Source organism: Amia ocellicauda, chromosome 2 (genome assembly GCF_036373705.1).
Source record: "Amia ocellicauda isolate fAmiCal2 chromosome 2, fAmiCal2.hap1, whole genome shotgun sequence".
NCBI classification, from domain to species: Eukaryota; Metazoa; Chordata; class Actinopteri; order Amiiformes; family Amiidae; genus Amia; species Amia ocellicauda.
Window position 1 is genome coordinate 40,901,474 of NC_089851.1, and position 21,264 is coordinate 40,922,737.

General features: G+C 38.7%; 1 protein-coding gene across 7 annotated transcripts in view; it reads left to right on the forward strand.

Moving 5' to 3' along the window:
* The first annotated feature begins 10,485 nt into the window (after positions 1-10,485).
* zmynd11 (zinc finger, MYND-type containing 11) overlaps positions 10,486-21,264 on the forward strand; it is a 102,712-nt gene continuing 91,933 nt past the window's right edge. For all 7 annotated transcript variants that reach the window (XM_066723723.1, XM_066723746.1, XM_066723732.1 and 4 more), the window contains exon 1: positions 10,486-10,671. The gene's annotated coding sequence lies outside the window, so the exon portion shown is untranslated. The remainder of the gene's footprint in view (positions 10,672-21,264) is intronic.

Sequence of the window (21,264 nt, forward strand, 5' to 3'; positions counted from 1 at the left end):
TCTTCAGTCTTACCAGAGGTCTCTAAATCCTTCATGTACTCATAGCTTTGCTGTCAGTGTTCTGAAGCAGGCATGAGCTAGAAGAAAAAAGATATCCTTTTCCCAGTGAAGGAGCCCTGAGAGAGAGTGTAAGTGACAGTTTGAGAAAGTGAGAGAGAACCCCACAGGAAAACAGGCTGTATCTATATTTTTTAAGTGCAAAGTACATTAAATATACGTAAAATAGTATAGCCTACTGTGAAATAGCTACAAAATAAGTTGATGCTACAGACATTCAAAGCAAGAATGATACACTAGTATTAGTATTAATACGTCTGTTTTACATAATTTTACTACGTCATTTTGTAATACTACAATACTACACAGGATTACACTAAACAACAATATATCACTATTATATATATATATATATATATATATATGTATATATATAGTATAGCACTATATATTATAGCATATGACCCCCTCCATTTCGATTTAAAAAACTTTTTCTTAATAGAAAACAATATTGGGTTTCACTAACATTATTATTAATAATAATAACAATAATAATAATAATAATAATAATAATAATAATAATAATAATAGGAACATTTAATGAATTGAAGAAGAGCTGGACAGAGAATTACACCTGAGTGAGCGTTTTAGAGAACCTGCATAGGAAAGAGGGAAAGTTGATGTACCTCTGGAGAAGGGTAATAAAACCTCAGTTTTTGTTTTGGAAAGCTCCTGTCTCAGTCGCATTTATTTCGATAGTGACCAGAAGAGTGAGGTCGCTACAATATATATAATGTGTAATAAACTGTGTAATACACTGTATTGTACTACAATATGCTGTACTGCACTGTGATAAACTGTAAAGTAGTGTACTATATGGTATTGTTTTTAATTTACTGTGGACTTTATTATAATGTACTGTACTACACTATAATGTTGTAAATACAACTCCAAGCATGATAACCCAGGTGATCATTTCTCAGGGAATGTATCGCAGTGTTAGGTAAAAAAAAGTGTGAGTTTGATTTTTAGAAATAGCCACGAATAGTCCAGTGCAAAAGCTGTTGTAGGTGCTAGTGATTGTTGGATAGACTTATTATTATTATTGATACTCTGGCAAACCTGTTACTGTGGCTGAGGGTTTGCTAGATGGTAGACAGAGAATCCTGTTCATCTAGTAATAATAGACTGGACATGATCCTTGAATCACTAAGTTATCTTTCGAGTTTGAGGCACTGCCCAAGGGGGAGGGGTTTTCAGCGCGTGTTCGCTGGAACGTATCGCAGACATTTGTCTATCAAAGCTGCCATTGGCCCTTGTGCGTGTCACTCAAACAGGACCCTTCCACTTCCTTTTTGTATAAAAGGTGACGTCTGCACAAAGACTTCCTCTTTTTGCCTTTTGCCTCGGTTCATCAAGACATCAAGACGGTTTGTGTTTGTGAATAAAAACCAGAAATTGCGTTTTTCATCTGGCTAGTAGTACAAATAGTACCATCCACCCACCGATTCACTACAGTTGTATGTGATCTCTATTTTAATTTATTTAAATTAGCCATGCTGGTTTCTTCCATCGCACTGGTGCCTCTGTTCATTTCGGCTTCTCACATATGACTACTAGTCATTTAATATTATTTTTATTATTCAGACTAGTTCACTGTGTTGGTTTTTGTCCATATGACTTTTTCGTCCACAGCGAGAGTACATGCAGAGGCAGTAATAGCCGAGGCCGGCCGCCCGACCTAAGCCTCGGTCTGTTGTAAGAGACCTCGCCCGTGAGAGGGACTCCTCCGCCGGCTTGTGCCCGCATTACCATGGGCCCTCCGGATTCTGAACAGCGCGGCACCCAGTGTTCCCGGTACCCCCGGCGCACTTCGGTGGTGCTTGGTGTTACTCCTTGGGACCTCCTGTGTTGTTGCCACAAAACAAAAGGCAGAATTCGGTTGTAGTGTTCCCTGGTTTTTCATCCCCGGTGCCCCAGTGCAGTAACGTGTGGTAAGTGTGTAGTGCCCCTCCCCCACTGTGTTGTATTGCATTGCCAGTGGAGATGCGCTTACAGAGGCATTGTCACGAGAGCACCTCGACTGCTGGTTTCCCTTGGTACCTGTGCTGACCGGACCATTCGCGCGGCACTGACGGGATGGAAAGACCCCGTTCTGCCTCCTCCGACCCCGGCACTGTACAGTTAGCGGCCATCCCTCTTGGAGTGGTGATGTGGTTTGCCCCTCCTGTCCGGGGCCAGACCAGGGGGGCGGAGCAACTCGCTGTGTCGTCAGGCAGTCCTCCTCTGCAAGTGGGTGCGGGCTTCAAGTGGATCCTTTCTTCCACCTGTCCCTCAGCCCCCCTGTCTCTTCTGTCAGGCCAGTGACTGCTGAGGCACCTGCCCCATCGCTGGCCTTGACAATTAGAGGACAGAGAGGGAGGCCCGCAGAGAGGCATCCCTGGGCCCCCTCCCATTCCTCTTCCTCACAGTCATCGCTCACATCTCCGTCGAGATGCCAGCGCCGGGGTCCGAGCCCCGTGGACAGGGGGAGAGATGATGCCATTGTGGCTCTCAACACCAGGATGGATCAGATCTGCACACTACTCATTGCGGCCCTCAACTTCAGCAGACTTGCTGGTAACAGTCATGCGCCATGGTGCGTGAGCAAATGGCTGTTACCTGGCAGCCGTTGTGGCGGCACGCCGTCAACTTTGGCTGTCCCAGGCGAGGCGAATCCCGGATGCAGACAGGACCCGGCTGATGGATGCCCCCATCTCGCTTGGGTTCACGTTTTGACCGTCCATGTAGGGCATGCTGTGACGCTCCCTCCAGGAGAGCACTACTGAGTTGATGGCTTTCCATGCTCCTCCCTTCTCTTCAGAGTAGGAGAGTAGGCTACACCTGTTGTACCTGGCGCTCGGACCAATTGTTGTGTCCAACGGAGCATGGACACGGGGTCAGGTGCTTTCAAAGCAGCACCTCTCGCACTGGATTGTGGACACAATTACCATGGCCTACGAGTCCCGGTGCCTGAACATCTGGTGGCCCACTCGACTTGAGGTGTAGCCATGTCGTGGACCCTTTTTCATCTGTGCAGCTGCGAGTTGGGTCTTGCCGCACACCTTTGTTCGGTTCTACAGGCTGGACGTGACGGGCCCGTTTCCTTCTATTGGGAATCCGATGTTGGCTTCAGTTGAGCCTCAGTAGCCTATCAGGCACTGGCTCCTGGCTTTTTTATCCCTGTCTGCCCCTGTTGAGTGTACTTGGAAAAAGCAACGCAGAACCATTTTCCCTTCCTACCGGACTGTGACTTGTATATAGTTCATTCTGTAGGCGGGAGTGCATGTGTTTTTTACACCTGTACCCCGCCATTGTACATAGTTCCTTTGTCAGCAAGCCTGTGGCCCCGCCCTAGCTATGCTAGCTGTGCTGAGGGCTGCTGCTGCTGTGTTCAGCAGGGGGCTTTGAGTTTACTATTGTGCCACGCTGTGTATATAGTTCAATTATAATTGATATCAGTAGAGCGTCGGCAGTGTGTAACTTGCTCCTGTGTCCAGCAGTCTGTGGCCCCGCCCTAGCTATGCTAGGTGTGCTGGGGGCCGCTGGTGCTGTGTCCAGCAGAAGGCACTTAAGTTGGCACTTGTTGCCCCGCTGTGTATATAGTTCCATTATTTAATTGAATTATCCAGCAGTGGTTATCCAGTTGGTTAGCCCGCTGTGTGTTGAGCACAGGGTGTGAGACTGCTAAATGACAATAATGTAATGTGGTGTGGTCTTGGTATTGGCCCTTCTCCTAGTCCTGCAAGGATTATTATTGCCCCGTGGATACACCATTCCTTATTTCTTCCCAGTTCAGCATGACTGCGGTCTTCATGTCTGGGCAGCCCGCATGTGGCTTCTATCATAGAGTTGGTACGGCTCCTAGTAGGTACGCCTCGGGGCAGGCTCTCTTACTAGCTTGCTGTCTCCTCCCTTGTGATGGTTTGTTATACTGTAAGCTCTCCCCCTTGGGCAGTTTTTCTAACTCAAAAGATAACGATAGGTTGCGAATACAACCGTGCTTATCTGAGAAAGGAAGCACTGCCCAAGGGTTGCAAGGTCACGTGGGAGTTCTAGCTCAGGAACAGGAAGTCTCTGTGCAGACATCGCCTTTTATACAAAAAGGAAGTGGAAGGGTCCTGTTTGAGTGACAGGCACAAGGGCCAGTGGCAGTTTTTATAGACAAATGTCTGCGATATGTTCCAGCGATGCGCGCTGAAAACCCCTCCCCCTTGGGCAGTGCTTCTTTTCTCAGAAATCCACAGTTGCATTTGTAACCTATCATCATTAATGGACACCAAACGAGCACAATGGGTAGAATGGCCTCCTCTCGTTTGTAAACTTTCTTATGTTCTAATAATAATAATAATAATAATAATGTGAAGTAAAATAAGTGTATACAGCTGGGGCCGGTTGCACTAAAAAGGTCTTACTTTAAGTCTTAGCCTTAGTCTAAGTCCTGTGAAATTGGACTTGCGTAAGACCTCACGATAAGACCGTTGCATGGAACAAAACCCTGCGGGTCTTGCGTTAGCCCTGGCTTACCTGATGTTAGTAGCAGCAAAGTCTGGTCTTATTATTTTTGTGAACAATGTAAAAAATCAAATGGCTGCTTGTAAAGTAAAAAAAGATCAATTTCACTGAAGGCGAAAACTTACAACAGTTGAGCAACTAATCATAAGAAAATGGGTAATTCTGGAGGAAAAAGCAGACAAAAATAAAGCCTTAAATGAAATAACACAAAACGCAAATGCCATCAGTGCCGTCGTAGTGCCCACTGTAAATGTAATTTTTAATTATTTTTTAAAGTACTTTGTTTTACTACACTGTTTTTTTAAGTTTAAATACAGTACAATCAACAGTAGAAAGTGTATACTTCGTTTATAGAGAAACAAGCAGGGAAACCACACCATCGCATCCTGATGATTCCGTGCAGCTGCAGCTGGGTTTCTTTGAGACAAGGGGTGAACACTTCCAGCTTTTGCTTGTATTAACCCACTTGTTACTGTGAATGCAAACCGACCCAGAGTGACAAACCTCACTGTGCTACATCATCTGATATAATAGTTGATACACTTTTTATATTCAAAATATATATGCATCACATAATATGCGTATTTAGTTGGAGTGGTGTTTAACACAAATACTAATTTTAATGTATGGCTTTGTATAGTTATAATTATTAATATATATTGCTTATTTTACAGATGTTTTACTGACTACATAACAACAGGACACTTACTTAGTTAATTGCAGATTCTGAAGATGTCAGCCCTATTCAAACTAAAAAAAGAAAAACTAGGTTCAAAGAGAGGACCTTTACGTTGAAGTGTTGGAACTCCAGAAGGGAAATAGTTTGTTGTAAAGGGAACAACTTGATCTAGAAATCAAAATGTTAATGTTAAAAATGTCAATTTGAGTTTAATTCGGAAGGAGAAAAGTATTGTTGTAAATATTAAGAGTTGTTGGTTATTAATACAGTTGTCATTCATTTTAATAGATACTAGATTTGAATTGTATTGTAATATTTCACCTAAATTAACTTTTTATTAATTAAATTAAACATTTCAGTGCCAAATTAGTTGTGTTGTGTTATTTCTGAATTATTTATATAAGAAGGGTTTTGCCTGTCCTTAAATATCCTCTCTCGATGAAATGCCCTTTCATTAACAATTTCCAAATTGCCTGGCATATGTGCTGCCATGTCGGTTTCATGTCAGTTTCTATAGTAAGAGATGGCATCTGTAGTTTTTAGCCTGTAGTGGTTTGCAAATCTCTGTTTGTTTTATCATTTGTGAAATTGTTTAAAATATTAGCTTTCAGAATGATACATCTTATAATAAGTAAGAATCTTGGGATATCTTACTATTCCCAACAGACAAAATACTTTTTTCCACGTTGAATTTACATTGAAAATGGATTGGATTTGCAAATGGAATTTACATCAAATTGTCAATGTTGATTCAATGCTGATTTATGAATGTTGATCTAACATTGAATAATTAACGTTGAAAGTCTGTTGAGAATTGGTTGGGTTTGCAAATGGAATCAACGTTGAATTGTCAACGTTGGTTCAACATCAATTTAATCAGCAAAATGCAACCAATATCTGTTGGATGAACCTAGAATGAAAACCCCAAACAAACAGATTGTTGGTTCAAATTACTTTAATTATTTAAAGGAGTACCATGTGCTATTTATAAGCTGTATATAACTACATTAGTAATTTGTTATTGAAATTAACGAATGCTTTTCAAATTCCTATAGAGGAATGTGCTTAAATACTAGTTTTAACTATGTCCATTTTTACAGTATATAGCAGTTAAACATTTAAACAGCAAATACCAACATTTTCAAATAAAGTCTTACTTGGAAACTCTTTGGTCCACACAGCCAGTGTGAAATGTAGGTTCTTGGGCCAGATTAAATCAAAACGTTGACCCACCCGCTAATAGAAAGCTACAGAACTGTACTCAGTTGCAGCTTCATTTTGAGTAAGATGGCACTTTCTTCTAATCATAAATGTTACCACTACGATGTACAGGTTTGAAGTTTGCTATTAGCGGGTGGGTTGAAGTGTTGCCTGCAGGTGTACAGGTCTTTTCTCACATCTGATTGGCTGATAACCTGATAACCCTCCTGATACACCTGATTCATCAGCTTGGCTGTTGAATCAATCTATTGCTTTACCTCCAAATCACTCCTAGTTGTTTTGGTTGGTGAATCCATGTATATAGCACACACATACACACTTATAAACTGCTTCAATTAACCTTTTCCCTCTTTATTTAAGGGTACACAGCAAAATCTGTAGTGTTGAAATCCCAGTGTTAATAATATAATTTCCCAAATAATTGTTGTTTTATGGTTTTATTTTTTTCTTAATAATTGTATAAATGTTAATTATTGTACATTAAGTATTGTTTGAGGGTAAAATGTATCTTTACCCACCAATGTATTTATATTTGTGTTGTCAGATTTGTCTGCCCTAACTGAGAACTCATGTCTTTGAGTCAAACCCAAACCACAATGTTTGGCTATTTATTGGTTTGTGGTGGCGCTTGTAAGCATTAGCTGTATATGCTTGACCTGTTGATGTGTTTGATTGGGTCTGGGTATTTATTTACTGAAAAGTAAATTGTAAACTAATACATTTTCTCTCTCTATCTCTAATGAAGGACTGTTAGATTTTAATACACAGTATCAATTATACACATGCACACATTTCTGATCATCCAGAGTGTATAGAAGCAAATCTTGTCATATTGCTAGTTATCGTTTGATTGATAAAAGCAGAGTAAACAGGGGTAACAGAGCTAACACTGGTGAGAGTAGTGCAGTGTTAAATAAAATAAAACAAACACTTGTAAGAGTTGCTTATTTAACTCCCTGAGAGCAGAACTTTTAACTCTGAGGCAGTGTAAAAATGCCAACTCTGTTGAAAGTGTTAATTTTACTCTGATGAGTGTGGATTATATAAACACTTTTTTAGAGTTAATTTTAACACTGTTGGAGTTAATTCAACACTGGTGAATTTACTGTGTAGATTAGTCACTGAAAATACACACATGACAAAACTTTGATGAGTGGGGGGGCATTACATCGAGGGTATATTCTGTTTGTTATCTACACTTTTCACAACGTCTGTTCAACCTGAAAGCAACGTACATTTCGATATCGACAAATCATTGCCAAAACCATGTTGAATAGTAGTTTTCTTGTTGATCCATTTTGTTTCTTTTATGCACACCAGGGCATTCCCAACCCTGCAGAGCATGCTCCCTCGTTCTCCAGTTAACACACTGCCCTGCCCTGTGCAACATTATCAGATTAATTTCTGTAAATGTCTTCCATAATATATTGGTCCATATTGCATTCTGATTTGGACAAATATAAGTAGGCTCTACAAATTAAAAATGCCAGCCCTGAAAATGAAAAGCATTCAATTGTATATTATAACATTTTGTTTTGTTTTATGTTTTACACTTTTGCTTATTACTGCCTTGTTCTTCTTGAACCACAGGGTTTATCTTGTGATGTGTTGTTAGATGTACAGTCCATTAACCATAAAGAAAACATTGTTCGGGGGGACAAATTGTGCAGATTGGATGGAACTATGAAACTGTGTATCAACAAAGGATATTTGATAAATATCAGATATACAAAGCTAAGAACAAATATTAAATTATCTTGAGTCTTGAGGCATTTGGAGACAGGTTTTGTTTAATTGTTGGGAACCTAAAACATATACTCAGATATACATTTACCATGGTAACTGTAAAGATTCATGGTAATTCATGGGTGGCGAGTTTTAATAATACTGCTGGGTGTCAGGCTTCCCAGGGTTTTCCCTATAACCGTATTAGTTAGGTATTTAAATAAAAAGAAAACACCATGTTTATCTCAATGAAACTATGTAAATTACACGTGTAGGCTTCATCTGTACACATTCTTCTTGTGTTAAGCACGTGTTCTGTTCTGTCTTTGCCAATTGAGATGGTATTACTGTAGAAGCTAGACTAGAATATGCTGATTCCTCTGTCTGTAAAGATCATGGGCCGGATTAAATAAAAACTTTGACCCACCTGCTAATAGAAAACTACAAACCTGTACATCATAATGGTTACATTTATGATTAGATGAAAATGGCATCTAACTAAAAATGAAGCCGCAATGGAGTACAGTTCTGTAGTTTTCTTTTAACGGGTGGGTCAAAGTTTTGATTTAATCCGGCCCCATGTCAATGTGAACTAAAAGCTCTTGAAATGCATTGGTCATATCCTTTGGTTAAATTTACAAGAGGAATTCCAACTTGTTCAGGTTACTATGTACAATTAGGGCGCACTGGTCTGCTCTCTTTTGCTGGACAAAGTTTAAGTGAATAAATGTGGTGTCTTTTAGGTCTTGCCAGTTCATTTAGCTGTGTTGTGGGTGTGAAAGAGGGAAGCAAACCTTATCATAGCAACATTAAAAATAAAAAAAATCCTTCAATACTAAAGCACCACTTTCAGTGCTATAATACTTATTTTTTTAATGTTTGCTTCCAAGTCCCATTGTATAAAATTATTCCCCTAGACCAGGGGTGGCTAACCCTGGTCCTGGAGAGCTGCAGAGTCTACAGGCTTTTGTTCTATCCAGATCGATAACTGCTTAATTGAACCAATTGTGTCTTAATTGGGCAAAATGTCCCTGTGTTCAAGGTATCCAATGATTGGTAATTTAGGGAGACCTGGAAAACCTGCAGGATTGCGATCTCCAGGACCAGGGTTAGCCACCCCTGCCCTAGACAGTTCCATCAGAGCGCAGTTGCCATCACTAAACATTATGCCAACAAAATGTAATATTAAATCTGGTTGTGTCTGCAGGAGTTCAAAAACATAAACAGGTTTCTGCTTTAATAAAAGTCTTGTTTTGTCTGGTGAGAGGTTAGCCTAGATGCACACAGAAAATCACTGGCACTTTTAACTGTCAAGCGAGATGAGGTGTCCTATGAAAATCAGCCATAGGAATGGACAGGAACCTTTAAGATCTGTGTGTTTGACATGTCTGGATCTCCCCTAGTATAGCCTAAGCTACCTTTAGTATAAAACCACATATCCATGGCATATATTGTGTCATGGGACAGGAGGAAACATACAATTCCAACGACCAAATGCACACAGGGCCCTGTGCACACTGCAGAGCAATCACCTTTAATGCATATAGCTTAATTTACAAATTGTCATAATTGTTGGGGGGATGTATGGCAACATCTACCTTCATATGCACCATTTGGAAATGTCTTGTCTTTTGTGATTCATGTACTTACTCAATTTTCAGTTTTGCACATTCAGATTGAAATATCTCCACTCTATTACACTTTCTGCCCACACAGACCAATATAGCATACTGCACACTGCCTCAGCCACATAGTGCACAAGTGCTTTTACTGTTGCAATTCCACTCAGACTGAAATACATAATTTTACATCAAGGGCTTCATTTCAAAAGACATCCCTATTGAAAATTAGAAAACGGATCAGGGTCCCAAGATGTGCAACAGTGAATAGCAGAGAATACTGCTAAAGTGACCAAGAACAATTGTTTAGATAGTGGAGTACCAATTATTATTATTATTATTATTATTATTATTATTATTATTATTATTAGATATTCGACTAACTAACGAGACAATTTATCTGTTGCCTGTCCAATGTTACATGGTCTGAAAATTACGTAAATATATACTTTTAACTGATCCCATCTACATAGTAGTTTTACAGCAAACCACAGCACTGATATATATATATATATATATATAATATCCCCACAGAAAAGTATGATGTTTATATATAGATGTATATTCATTACAGTATTAAATTATACATACAATTACATGTAACATTAATGTATTCTATTATTTCTCTTTTTAGAGACAAAAAGGCGACAGAAAGCAACTCTCGGTTCCGCCGCTAGAGTCCTGCTGCTCTGTGCGCGGCTCTGTGCGCGGCTCTGCGGCTCTATGTTTACCTCTCCGGAGCCGGACTGGGGACAGACAGAAACACACATCCAGACATAACAAACTCTTCCGGAAATACAAATGTAACATTTCTGTCAAATCCTACACGCGTTTCCACACAGCCGCGCGTTTTTCACACGTCCATCGCTAGAGAAGGTGAGTCTGCATGTATACTGTCAAAATGTAAGAGTTGAAGAATAAAATATGAGCAGACGTTTCTGGTTATGTGATGGGGGATTATTAACATGGCGCCTCTAAACTACTGATGAAAATATCTACGAGTGAGCCTTCAAAACATTTGAGGCGATCCCCATGAAAGCGTACGACTCCCGGAATCACACAGAAGCATTTAAAGTGGCCATTTGCGTGTTGTGAGGTTTTAGATTAATGACTGGGGGGTATGATCAGTTCACACAAAAGTACTCCAGAACTTAACCCACCCCGTCGTTATTGTTAATGTCGTTGTAGTTTTGGATGCATGTACGGCTTTTCAATGCAGATCTTTAGTTTAAACGGTGCGTGTGGCCTTTCCAGTAGAGGTTAGGTGCGGGAGTGTGCGTTGTGTGCAGCGGCCGGGCCCGGGCAGAGACCGCGGACATTCCTGAACACGGCGCCCGGGAATCGGCTCGCCACTCGTGTGGAGCAGTCACGCAGCCCTGGCGCTTGACATGGACCACTGTGATGACTTAGAAATGTGAAAACAATGTAATTAACAGTGTACATAATACATACAACCTTCATAAAAATAGCAACAACATTATAATCAAATAATTATTTAAATACACTCGAATCACAAAGCTAGAGTGATGATTTACGCCTGTTATCAATGGTACAATACTCTACCAGGCAGATAAGTCGTGTAATTCATTGATTAAATGTGTATTTCCTTTGTTTTCCATTATGCATGCGATACATTAGGCTACTGGTTACTACCCCGTGTTAGCAGATTTTAAGGCATAAGGCAATCTTTATATGTTTTTTTTCAATAATAGTATGTATATAATGGTTTAAAGTAAAAATATGGCGGTTATTCGATTAATGTATGCATTTATTTTTTGTGGAAACGCACAGCCAGAAGTTGTGGAAGAGCCACGTTGGCTGTCAGTCATCCGAGATTCAGTCTGATAACCTGATGCTTAGACCATTTTTAAGGGGGAGGTTTTTAAACGTGAAAAAAATGTGTGTGTGTTTATATATATATATATATATATATATATATATATATATATAATGTGTGTATATATATATATATATATAATGTGTGTATATTATATATATATATAATGTGTGTATATATAATATACACAATGTGTGTGTGTGTGTATTGTTTATATATGATGTACAACATTTCAGGTTAGATGTATTAATATATATATATATATATATATATATATATATATATATATATATATATATATATATATAATATTAGTTCATCTGTCAATTATGAGGCGCCATTAGGGACATCATTCAGTCCATGGTACATACACTATACTGAGATGGGCATACATTACATACTGAGACATATACACTACATACTGAGATGTTATAGGCCTACACTATATACTGAGATACATACAGTGAGATACTTCCATATACAGTGAGAGCGGTCGGTCATCAGTCACATGTCCGGTCAGGTTCACGTGTATTAACTCACAGAAATGCCATTTGTAAGATGTATAGTGTGAGGTGTAACTAGGGCAGATTTTTATTTCTTTAAAAATCCATTTGAATTATTGTCTGGCAATACGTCCAACTAGAATTGACTCTTTTGGAATAGGACAGCTGTCTCCCGCAATGGGTTTATGTACAATTACGATAATGTTGCGCTATATACATGTATTGTTGTAATCCAAAACAATACAAAATGTAATCATATTCCACTAGAACTCCTGAGATGTCTGACTAAATACAACTGTCATACCTGTCAAACCTTCAAATGTGTTTTATGAAGGAACCGCACATGTTGCGGGTGTGACAGTTGTATTTAGTCAGAAATCGTTCTAGTGGAACATGATTACATTTTATTTATTATTATTATTATTATTATTATTATTATTATTATTATTATTATTATTATTATGTGTTTATTAGTAGAGGAGTTGCTTCTAACTGGAGTGAGGTTGTTAGTGGAGTTCCACAGGGATCAGTATTAGGGCCTTTGCTTTTTCTAATCTATATTAATGATCTGGACTCTGGGATAGTTAGCAAACTTGTCAAATTTGCAGATGATTCTAAAATAGGTGGCTCAGCAGATACAATCTCTGCAGCACAGGCTATTCAAAGGGACTTCAGATGATATTCAGTTGTGGGCCGACACCTGGCAGATGAAATTCAATGTGGACAAGTGCAAGATATTACACGCAGGTAACAAAAGTGTCCACTATAATTAGACTATGGGAGGAATAGAACTAGATGAAGTAACGCATGAGAAAGACCTAGGAGTCTATGTGGACTCTTCACTTTCTCCATCCTAACAATGTGGGGAAGCAATAAAAAAGGTAAACACAATGTTAGGGTATATTGTCAAAAGTGTAGAATTGAGAACAAGGGCAGTGATGTTCAGACTGTACAATGCACTAGTTAGAGCTCATCTGGATACTGTGTACAGTTCTGGGCTCCACACTTCAAGAAAGATATCGCTGCTCTAGAGGCAGTTCAGAGGAGAGCAACCAGACTTATTCCAGGTCTGAAGGGAATGTCCTACTGAGAGACTGAGGGAACTGAATCTTTTCACCCTGGAACAGAGGAGACCGGGGGGACTTGATCCAAGTCTTCAAAATCATGAAGGGCATCGAATGGAAACTGGGCTTCAAGGCATTCAAGACAGAAAACAGGAGACACTTCTTCACACAGAGTTGTCACAACCTGGAACAAACTCCCCAGCGATGTGGTTGAATCTGAAAGTTTGGCAACATTTAAAAATAGGCTGGATAGGATCCTTGGATCACTTAGTTATTAATGGACACCAAACGAGATGATGGGGTGAATGGCCTCCTCTCGTTTGTAGACCTTATGTTCTTCTTATTTTCTTAAACAACACGATATTGTATTGGACTACACCAATACACTTATAACACAACATTATTGTAATTATCCATAACCCCATTGCAGGAGACAACTGTTTTATTCCAACAGAGCTAATTCTAGTGGAATGTAAAACTTTCCTATGTATTGCCAGACAATAATTTGAATGAAGTTTAAAATAAATACAAATCTGCCCTCACCTAATGCTATACATCTTAAAAATTGCTTTTCTGTGAGCTGATACATGTGGACCTGACTGGGTATGTGACTGATGATCAATCTCACTGTATACAGAAGTATCAGTATAATGTGTAAGCTAAAATCCTACTGTATGCGGAAGTAAAATCTTACTGTATGCTTCTCAGTATGTAGTGTATGCGAGTGTTTCCTACAGGATTCTGTGTTTGCAGCTGGGGCAGCGATTGTTCTGGGGGGTCCCCCGTGATATTTTTTTTAGAACAGCTGACATAGGGAAGTCAGTTTAGCTTGATGTTTTCCTTAAATCAAATCAAGAGTAGAATGTTAGTTTGTGTGCAATGATGAATTTGTATTCTAGTTTATCCACTTGGTATAAATCTTGATAGAAAAAGAAATCTAGGCAACAAATAGGTAGTAAGACATGCTTATGATAATAAATGTGCTATAGATATGAATACAAAAACAATAACTTGAAAAATAACGAATTCCCGCACCGAATAGTCGAACATTTGACTATCGACAAGTAAATCTAACATTTGATAGTTAAAACAAACAAAAAAAGTATATATTGATTTCAGTGTTTCCCACTGGATTTTTGGAAACTGTGGCGGGGAGACCCCGCACTCTCTAGGGGGGTCCAAGGGCATGCCAAAAGAGAAAATGTTGTAATTGTTAACAGTTAAATGCATCAATCTGGTGCACTAGAGGCTAGATCTACACTTGAGACTACACTTGAGCCATCAATGAAATTTAAGTAAAAGCTGTTGCATGTGTTGCACTGGTGTATTTAATGTGTTTTCATTCCATGGCAGTCAATTAATGAGAAGAAGAAAACTAAAATATACAGGGGCAGAGGGGGGCACATCAGTGGGAAACTTGCATCCCACATTTGGCCACTTAATTAGCTGTAATGAAGATTGATGTGAGGTTGGGATTTGTTATTTGTTATGTCTGTGATTGGCTAAACTAGAACATACCTTTGTCTAGCGCAGATGTCTGCAGATCTGTACAGCTCCACCAATGGGATTGGTGTTATTCTGCAGATATGATCTACAGAATTCCATGTCTGCGGACATCTGTGCATCAAGAATGCGAACAATGGCTTCCTCAAGTTCTGCATGGAAATACTTTGACAAAGTAAATTAAAACATTGTTAAGTGTATAATATGTGCCGTGCAATTAAATTACCATAAATCTACAGCTGGTATGTTAACCCACATAAAATAAACACTTCTGCAACACTAGCAATGACAGAAAAGGAAAGAGGAACAACAAACAAACTAATATTATTAAGCAACATACACAGCCAGCTTTTGGTATTTATTTTGTGTTCATTTGAAGTCGAACACACAGGTATGTTTCCGAACGTAGATCGGCAATCTGTATTTTCAGTGTGGTTTGGAAACGTGGAAAAGTAAATTGTTAACTAAATTGTATAAATTAGCTAGACAGATCTAATACATTTTGTATTTCGCAATACATTAAGTATTTTAAAGTAAAGTTCAGAACATTTTACAATTGCAAAAAATGTCACATTGCATTATTTCGCATTTAATGTATGTATGTATGCAACTATTCGAATAGTCATGGACAACAGCTGTGTAATTATCGATAATTTGTCATGCACATCCCTACTGCAATGACTACATATCACTGATATACCGGAGTAAAGCGGCACAAGTCACTCTTGTTGGTCCGTGTAGTAGCTTGTGCTCTAGCCTAGTATTAGGAGGGCGGGCGGCTTCCCTGCTAACACACAATGTTGCCACAATGTTGTAGCAATGTAATATAAAGTAATTTACAGTTAGGTTCATAAATATTTGGACAGTGACACAATTGTCATTATTTTGGCTCTATACGCCACCACAGTGGTACTTGGATGCTTTGATTTGATCAAGGGTGGTACTTGGTTAAAAAAGTTTGAGAACAACTGGCATACACTATACACCACCACTGCAAAACAATTTTATATTTTGGCTGAGTAGCGAGCGTGCAGTTTGAGTTTAACTCAGTGTCCATAAATATTTCTACAGTGACACAATTGCCATCATTTTGGCTCTATACGCCACCACCATGGATTTGAAAGGAATATGTGCCAAGTGTAGACTGTCATCTTTAATTTGAGGATAGTTACATCCAAATTGGGTGAACGGTGTAGGAATTACACCCATTTTTATGCCCCCCCAATTTTAGGGGCTCAAAAGTAATTGGACAAATGACTGCTCAGCTGTCTCAGCTGTTCCATGGGCAGGTGTGTGTTATTCTTTAATTAGTTCATTTACAGGTAAGCAGATGAGAGGTCTAGATTTGATTTCACCTTTGCATTTGGAATCTGTTGCTGTTAACCCTCAATATGAAGTCCAAAGAGCTGCCACTGCGAGTGAAACAAGCCATCATTAGGCTGAGAAATCAAAACAAAAGAAAGAACGCACTGGTGAGCTCAGGAACACCAAAAGGCCCAGAAGACCATGGAAAACAACTGTGGTGGATGACAGAAGAATTATTTCCCTGGTGAAGAAAAACCCCTTTACAACACTTGGCCAGATCAAGAACACCTTCCAGGACGTAGGTGCATCTGTGTCAAAGTCAACAATCAAGAGAAGACTTCACCAGAGTAAATACAGAGGGTTTACCACAAGATGGAAACAGGAAACAGGAAGACCAGATTAGAGTTGCCAAAAAACATCTAATGAACCCTGTACAGTTCTTTGGCTCATCTGTCCATAGGATGTTGTTCCAGATCAACTTGTACCAGAATGATGGGAAGAGAAGAGTATGGAGAAGGGAAGGAACTGCTCATGATCCGAAGCATACCACCTCATCTGTGAAGCATGTTATGGCATGGGCATGTATGGCTACCAAGGGAACTGGTTCCCTTGTATTTATTGATGATGTGACTGCAGACAAAAGCAGCAGGATGGATTTTGAAGTGTTTAGGGCTATATTATCTGCTCAGATTCAGCCAAATGCTTCAAAACTCATTGGATGGTACTTCACAGTGCAAATGGACAGTCACCTGAAGCATACTGCGAAATCAACCCAAGACTGTTTTAAGGTGAAGAAGTGGAATGTTCTGCAATGGCCAAGTCAATCACCTGACCTGAATCCAATTGAGCAACATTTCACTTACTGAAGGCAAAACTGAAGGCAAAACATCCCAAGAACAAGCAGGAACTAAAGACAACTGCCATACAGGCCTGGCAGAGCATCACCAGGGAAGAAACCCAACATCTGGTGATGTCTATGGGTTCCAGACTTCAGGCAGTCATTGCAAAGGATTTGCAACCAACTATTGAAACTCATAATTTAATTAATGATTATGTTAGTTTGTCCAATTACTTTTGAGCCCCTAAAAATGGGGGACCAGATATAAAAATGGGTGTAATTCCTACACCGTTAACCGATTTGGATGTAACTGCCCTCAAATTAAAGATGAAAGTCTACACTTAAAGCACATATTTGAAATTGATTGTGGTGGCGTACAGTCAGACAATTGTGTCACTGTAGAAATATTTATGGACACTGAGTTTAACTCAAACTGCATGCTCACTACTCAGCCAAAACATAAAATTGTTTTGCAGTGGTGGTGTATGTATGCACCTCAGTATGTAGTGTATGTGTCTCAGTATAGTGTACACAGTGTGCCTCATAATGAAATCCTGATATATATGTTTATGTGTGTGTCTATCCATCTATCAAAAGAGGGGGATTTTTGTTTTAATTTGGGATTTTTCCCACTTTATAGCTACAGGGTTTTGTTAAAATGATGTACAATTTTAGAAAAGCAATCCTTGAAGGTATGAGTCAGCGCTAAGTCAGAACAGTTAGACTGGGGCACACTGGATACAGATTCAGCTGAAAATGGATGGTTATATTTTAAGAATATACTACTTGAGGGTCAGGAGGAATCTGTACCAAAACGTAGCAAATTGAGGACCAAGAAACATTGGCCAAAATGAAGTATGCAAAAAAAATATCAAGAGCAAGAGAAAATGTTGTATAACGCATACAAAAGGGATAGAGACGAAACTGCAAAGAGATGTTAAGATATGGATCAGGAAAGCAAAAAGGGAAATAGAAAGAAACAAAGCTCTTGGAGCTAAAACTAATGCAGAGAGCTTTTTTCAATACTATGATTGCAAGATGTCAATAAAGGAGGAAGTGAAACAGATAAAGGGCAAAATGGAAGTATCTTAAAAATGAACAAGATGTGGCAAATGTTCTAAATGAGTATTTCAAAAAGAAAATTGTAATAACATGCCACAGGTTAACAATCAGTCCAGTCAAACCCTAAGAGAGATCAGGATAAATGAGGAGGAGGTACTAAAGGGACTAGCAGAATTAAAATCAAACAAATCACCTGGGCCAGATGGTATATTTCCAACAGTACTACAACAGTACATTATTTATAGGCCGCTAACTCAAATATTCCAAATGACACTTAGAACAGGGGATGTGCAAACTGACTGGAAGACAGAAAATGTCAAACCAATCCACAAGAAAGGGGAGAAAACTGAGCCAGGAAATTACAGACCAATCAGTCTCTCCTGCTTTACTTGTAAAATGTTGGAAAAATGATTAGACAGAAAATAGAGGAGCATCTTAACAAAAACCAAAATTTAGGGGCACACACCCCCCCTGCACGTCCCTGTGTAAATACATGCACACACATTAGCGCTGTTGCAAACTCAAAACGAAACTCAAATGTTTTCCATTTGTTTTTTCGTTTATGATATTTATATTTTGAATTAATTATTTATGGCACTAGTTTGATCATATAGTCTCAGCCTTCTGTAATAATGCACCACGGTTGTGCAACGCACTTCCAGAGGCTCTGAGAAGCACCCCTACACAGGATAGTTTAAAGAAATGTCTTAAAAATCACCTTTTTGAAAAAAAGCTTTTAATCTCTGTTAGTTTTAAAGTTTTAAAATAATATTTTCAGCTGTTTTATTGCGTGCTCTCCTTTATAGGCTAACGTAGCTGCTTGCTATCTTGCTTACTTTGTTTTGTCTGTATACTGTACTGCTGTATTCCATCTTTTTACTGTGTCTGTTTTGACTCTTCATTGTAGCAACGTCAGAATCTGATGTCATTCCAGCTTTCACATACAACCAGTACTACAATCTGATGTTGGATTCTGACTTCTGTATGACATTATTATATCAATCAATCATATATCAGTTATTATAATCGTATATCAAGTCTGACTTTAAGTTCCTAAATTTAACAATGCTGTTAGTATACCATTTGCCTGTATATAATTGAAATAATGCAAGGCTTTTGAAGAAAGAAACTGAATTCAAGTCATACTTTAATACAGTTTTGCATTAACAGTAAAATTAACAATAAAAACAAAATAAAAACATGTCATTTAGGTAGGCCAGTGGTTTTCAACCCTGATCCTGGAGGACCCCCTACCCATTCTGTTTCTTATTCCGGTTGAGTTCTTCATAACTTAATTGATTCAATAATTTGCCTAATCTGAGCCTTCCAATAATTTTTAACAGGGGGTTTCAAGTTAAGCATAACATGTTATAAGAAACTTGAATTGGAACAGTTTATTAGATACAGGCCTACAATTTAAAAAGTCACATATATGTAAATTATTACTCCAAAGAAAGTGTTCAATTAAATAACCTGAAATCTCAGAAAACAGAAATCTGACTCTGAAGAAACAATATACCCAAAATCATTATCATTATTACTGTCACGTCCTGATATTTTCTCCACATCACTCTGTCTGCTTGTTCATGAACATCACTTTGTTTCTGAGGACTACAACTGTGTCTTGTTCCTCATTGCTGCTACTGACTTCAGCAAGCGCTATGACATTTTCAAATATAAAGTAGTTTTTTTTTGTCTCTGGATATTGTGGTAATGCAATCAAAAATGAACATCCCAAATATGGTCAGCGATTAGGGTTAGGGAATCGAAAATTGATTCCAATTCTGGAATCGGATACTTAAGGTGAAGAATCGGATACTTGTTATAAATTTCAATTCCATTTATCGATTCCTGTGTGCGCATTTTCAGATAGACCGGATTTTTTTACACGTTATTTGTGAGGACCCAAACAGCGATCTGCCAGGAGCTTCCTCGCTAATCTACATGCGCTCTGGTGCTCAAGTGGCAATCTCTACCTGTCTACAGTTTTTCATGTGCTTGAAAAAGGTGTTTTCTTACAACTGTAGTCAGATTGAGTGGATACAGTGATTACCTGCAAATAAAAATGGATTCGAAACAGAGACTGAAGAGATCTCCTTTTGGAAATGCCATGTATATGAACATGACTGATTCAGGGGCATCGGCAATACTGGCAATGACAGTGATGATTCATGGGTTTGTGTCAGTGCTGTGAAAACATTGCGAGTGAAACACAGGTCCAAATGGCACTGAGTGCTTTTACTCTACTGATCAGTACGTGATTGCTACTGCACATAGTACAGAGTTTGTGCTATACAAATGTTGGATTTGATGTTCATTAATAAAACGTCTGAGATTTATGGGATAGTTTGCCTTTGATTATCATATCACAGCTGTTAAAGAGCTATTGGTTACAAAGACCGGCTTTAGCACTTGTAGGTAGTTCGAAATGTCAGCCCTTCTAGTGTTAATTTAACAGTTTTCCACACATACAGCTCTTAAACGAGTCCTCAGTTTGTATGTAGTCTGCTGATTTTTGTTCATGGTACTCAGCTGCAACTAAATGTTTTGTAAAATAAGACAGAATAAATGTGTTTGACTTCATTTTTTATTTTTATTTTTTTACCACATTGGAATCGAAACTGGGAAACGATTAGAATCGGAATCGATAAGCAGAATCGGAATTGGAATCGATCGATAAAATTCTAACGATACCCAACCTTATCAGCTATAAACACATTTTAAACAACTACACCAGCTGACCTATTCAAGATCAAGTATTCTTGTCTCAAATTCATTCATATAACAAACAGAACCTTCAAGACCTGGAGCCATTTGCGTTAAAGACATAATCTAGACTTAACTCCCAAGCAGGATTTAAAATCCACTTCAAAATGACATTTCCCCATCCCGTAAGTGGATTTCAAATCCTGCTTGGGAGTTGAGTATGCGATCGGCTCCTAGATGGTTATCCCGTTTATAAAAGGGATACAAAAATGCATTGAAAAAAACAAATCTTTTATTATTATTATTACGATTATTTACTTAAATGGAAAATTGCATTATATTCTTCAGCTTTGCAGAAAAAAGTGTGCACCATACAATGTGGAACTGGAGGTTTTCAACACAACAGATCCACTATGCTACATTTGTATCTCGGTCAGGATTACAAATAATTAGCCTATACATGCCATGAGTATTGCTATTGTGATGAGCCACACCATCTTTAACTTTGGTCTGAGCATTGTGACCAATAGCGGGATACTGTTGTTATTGCCAAATGATGGAATAATCTCAGAAGTAATGCTCAGATGGTATATGGGGACTTTGTCTGGCTGTTTTTTGTGTTTGGAGTTGGCTTGAGTGTAGAGGCTGCGG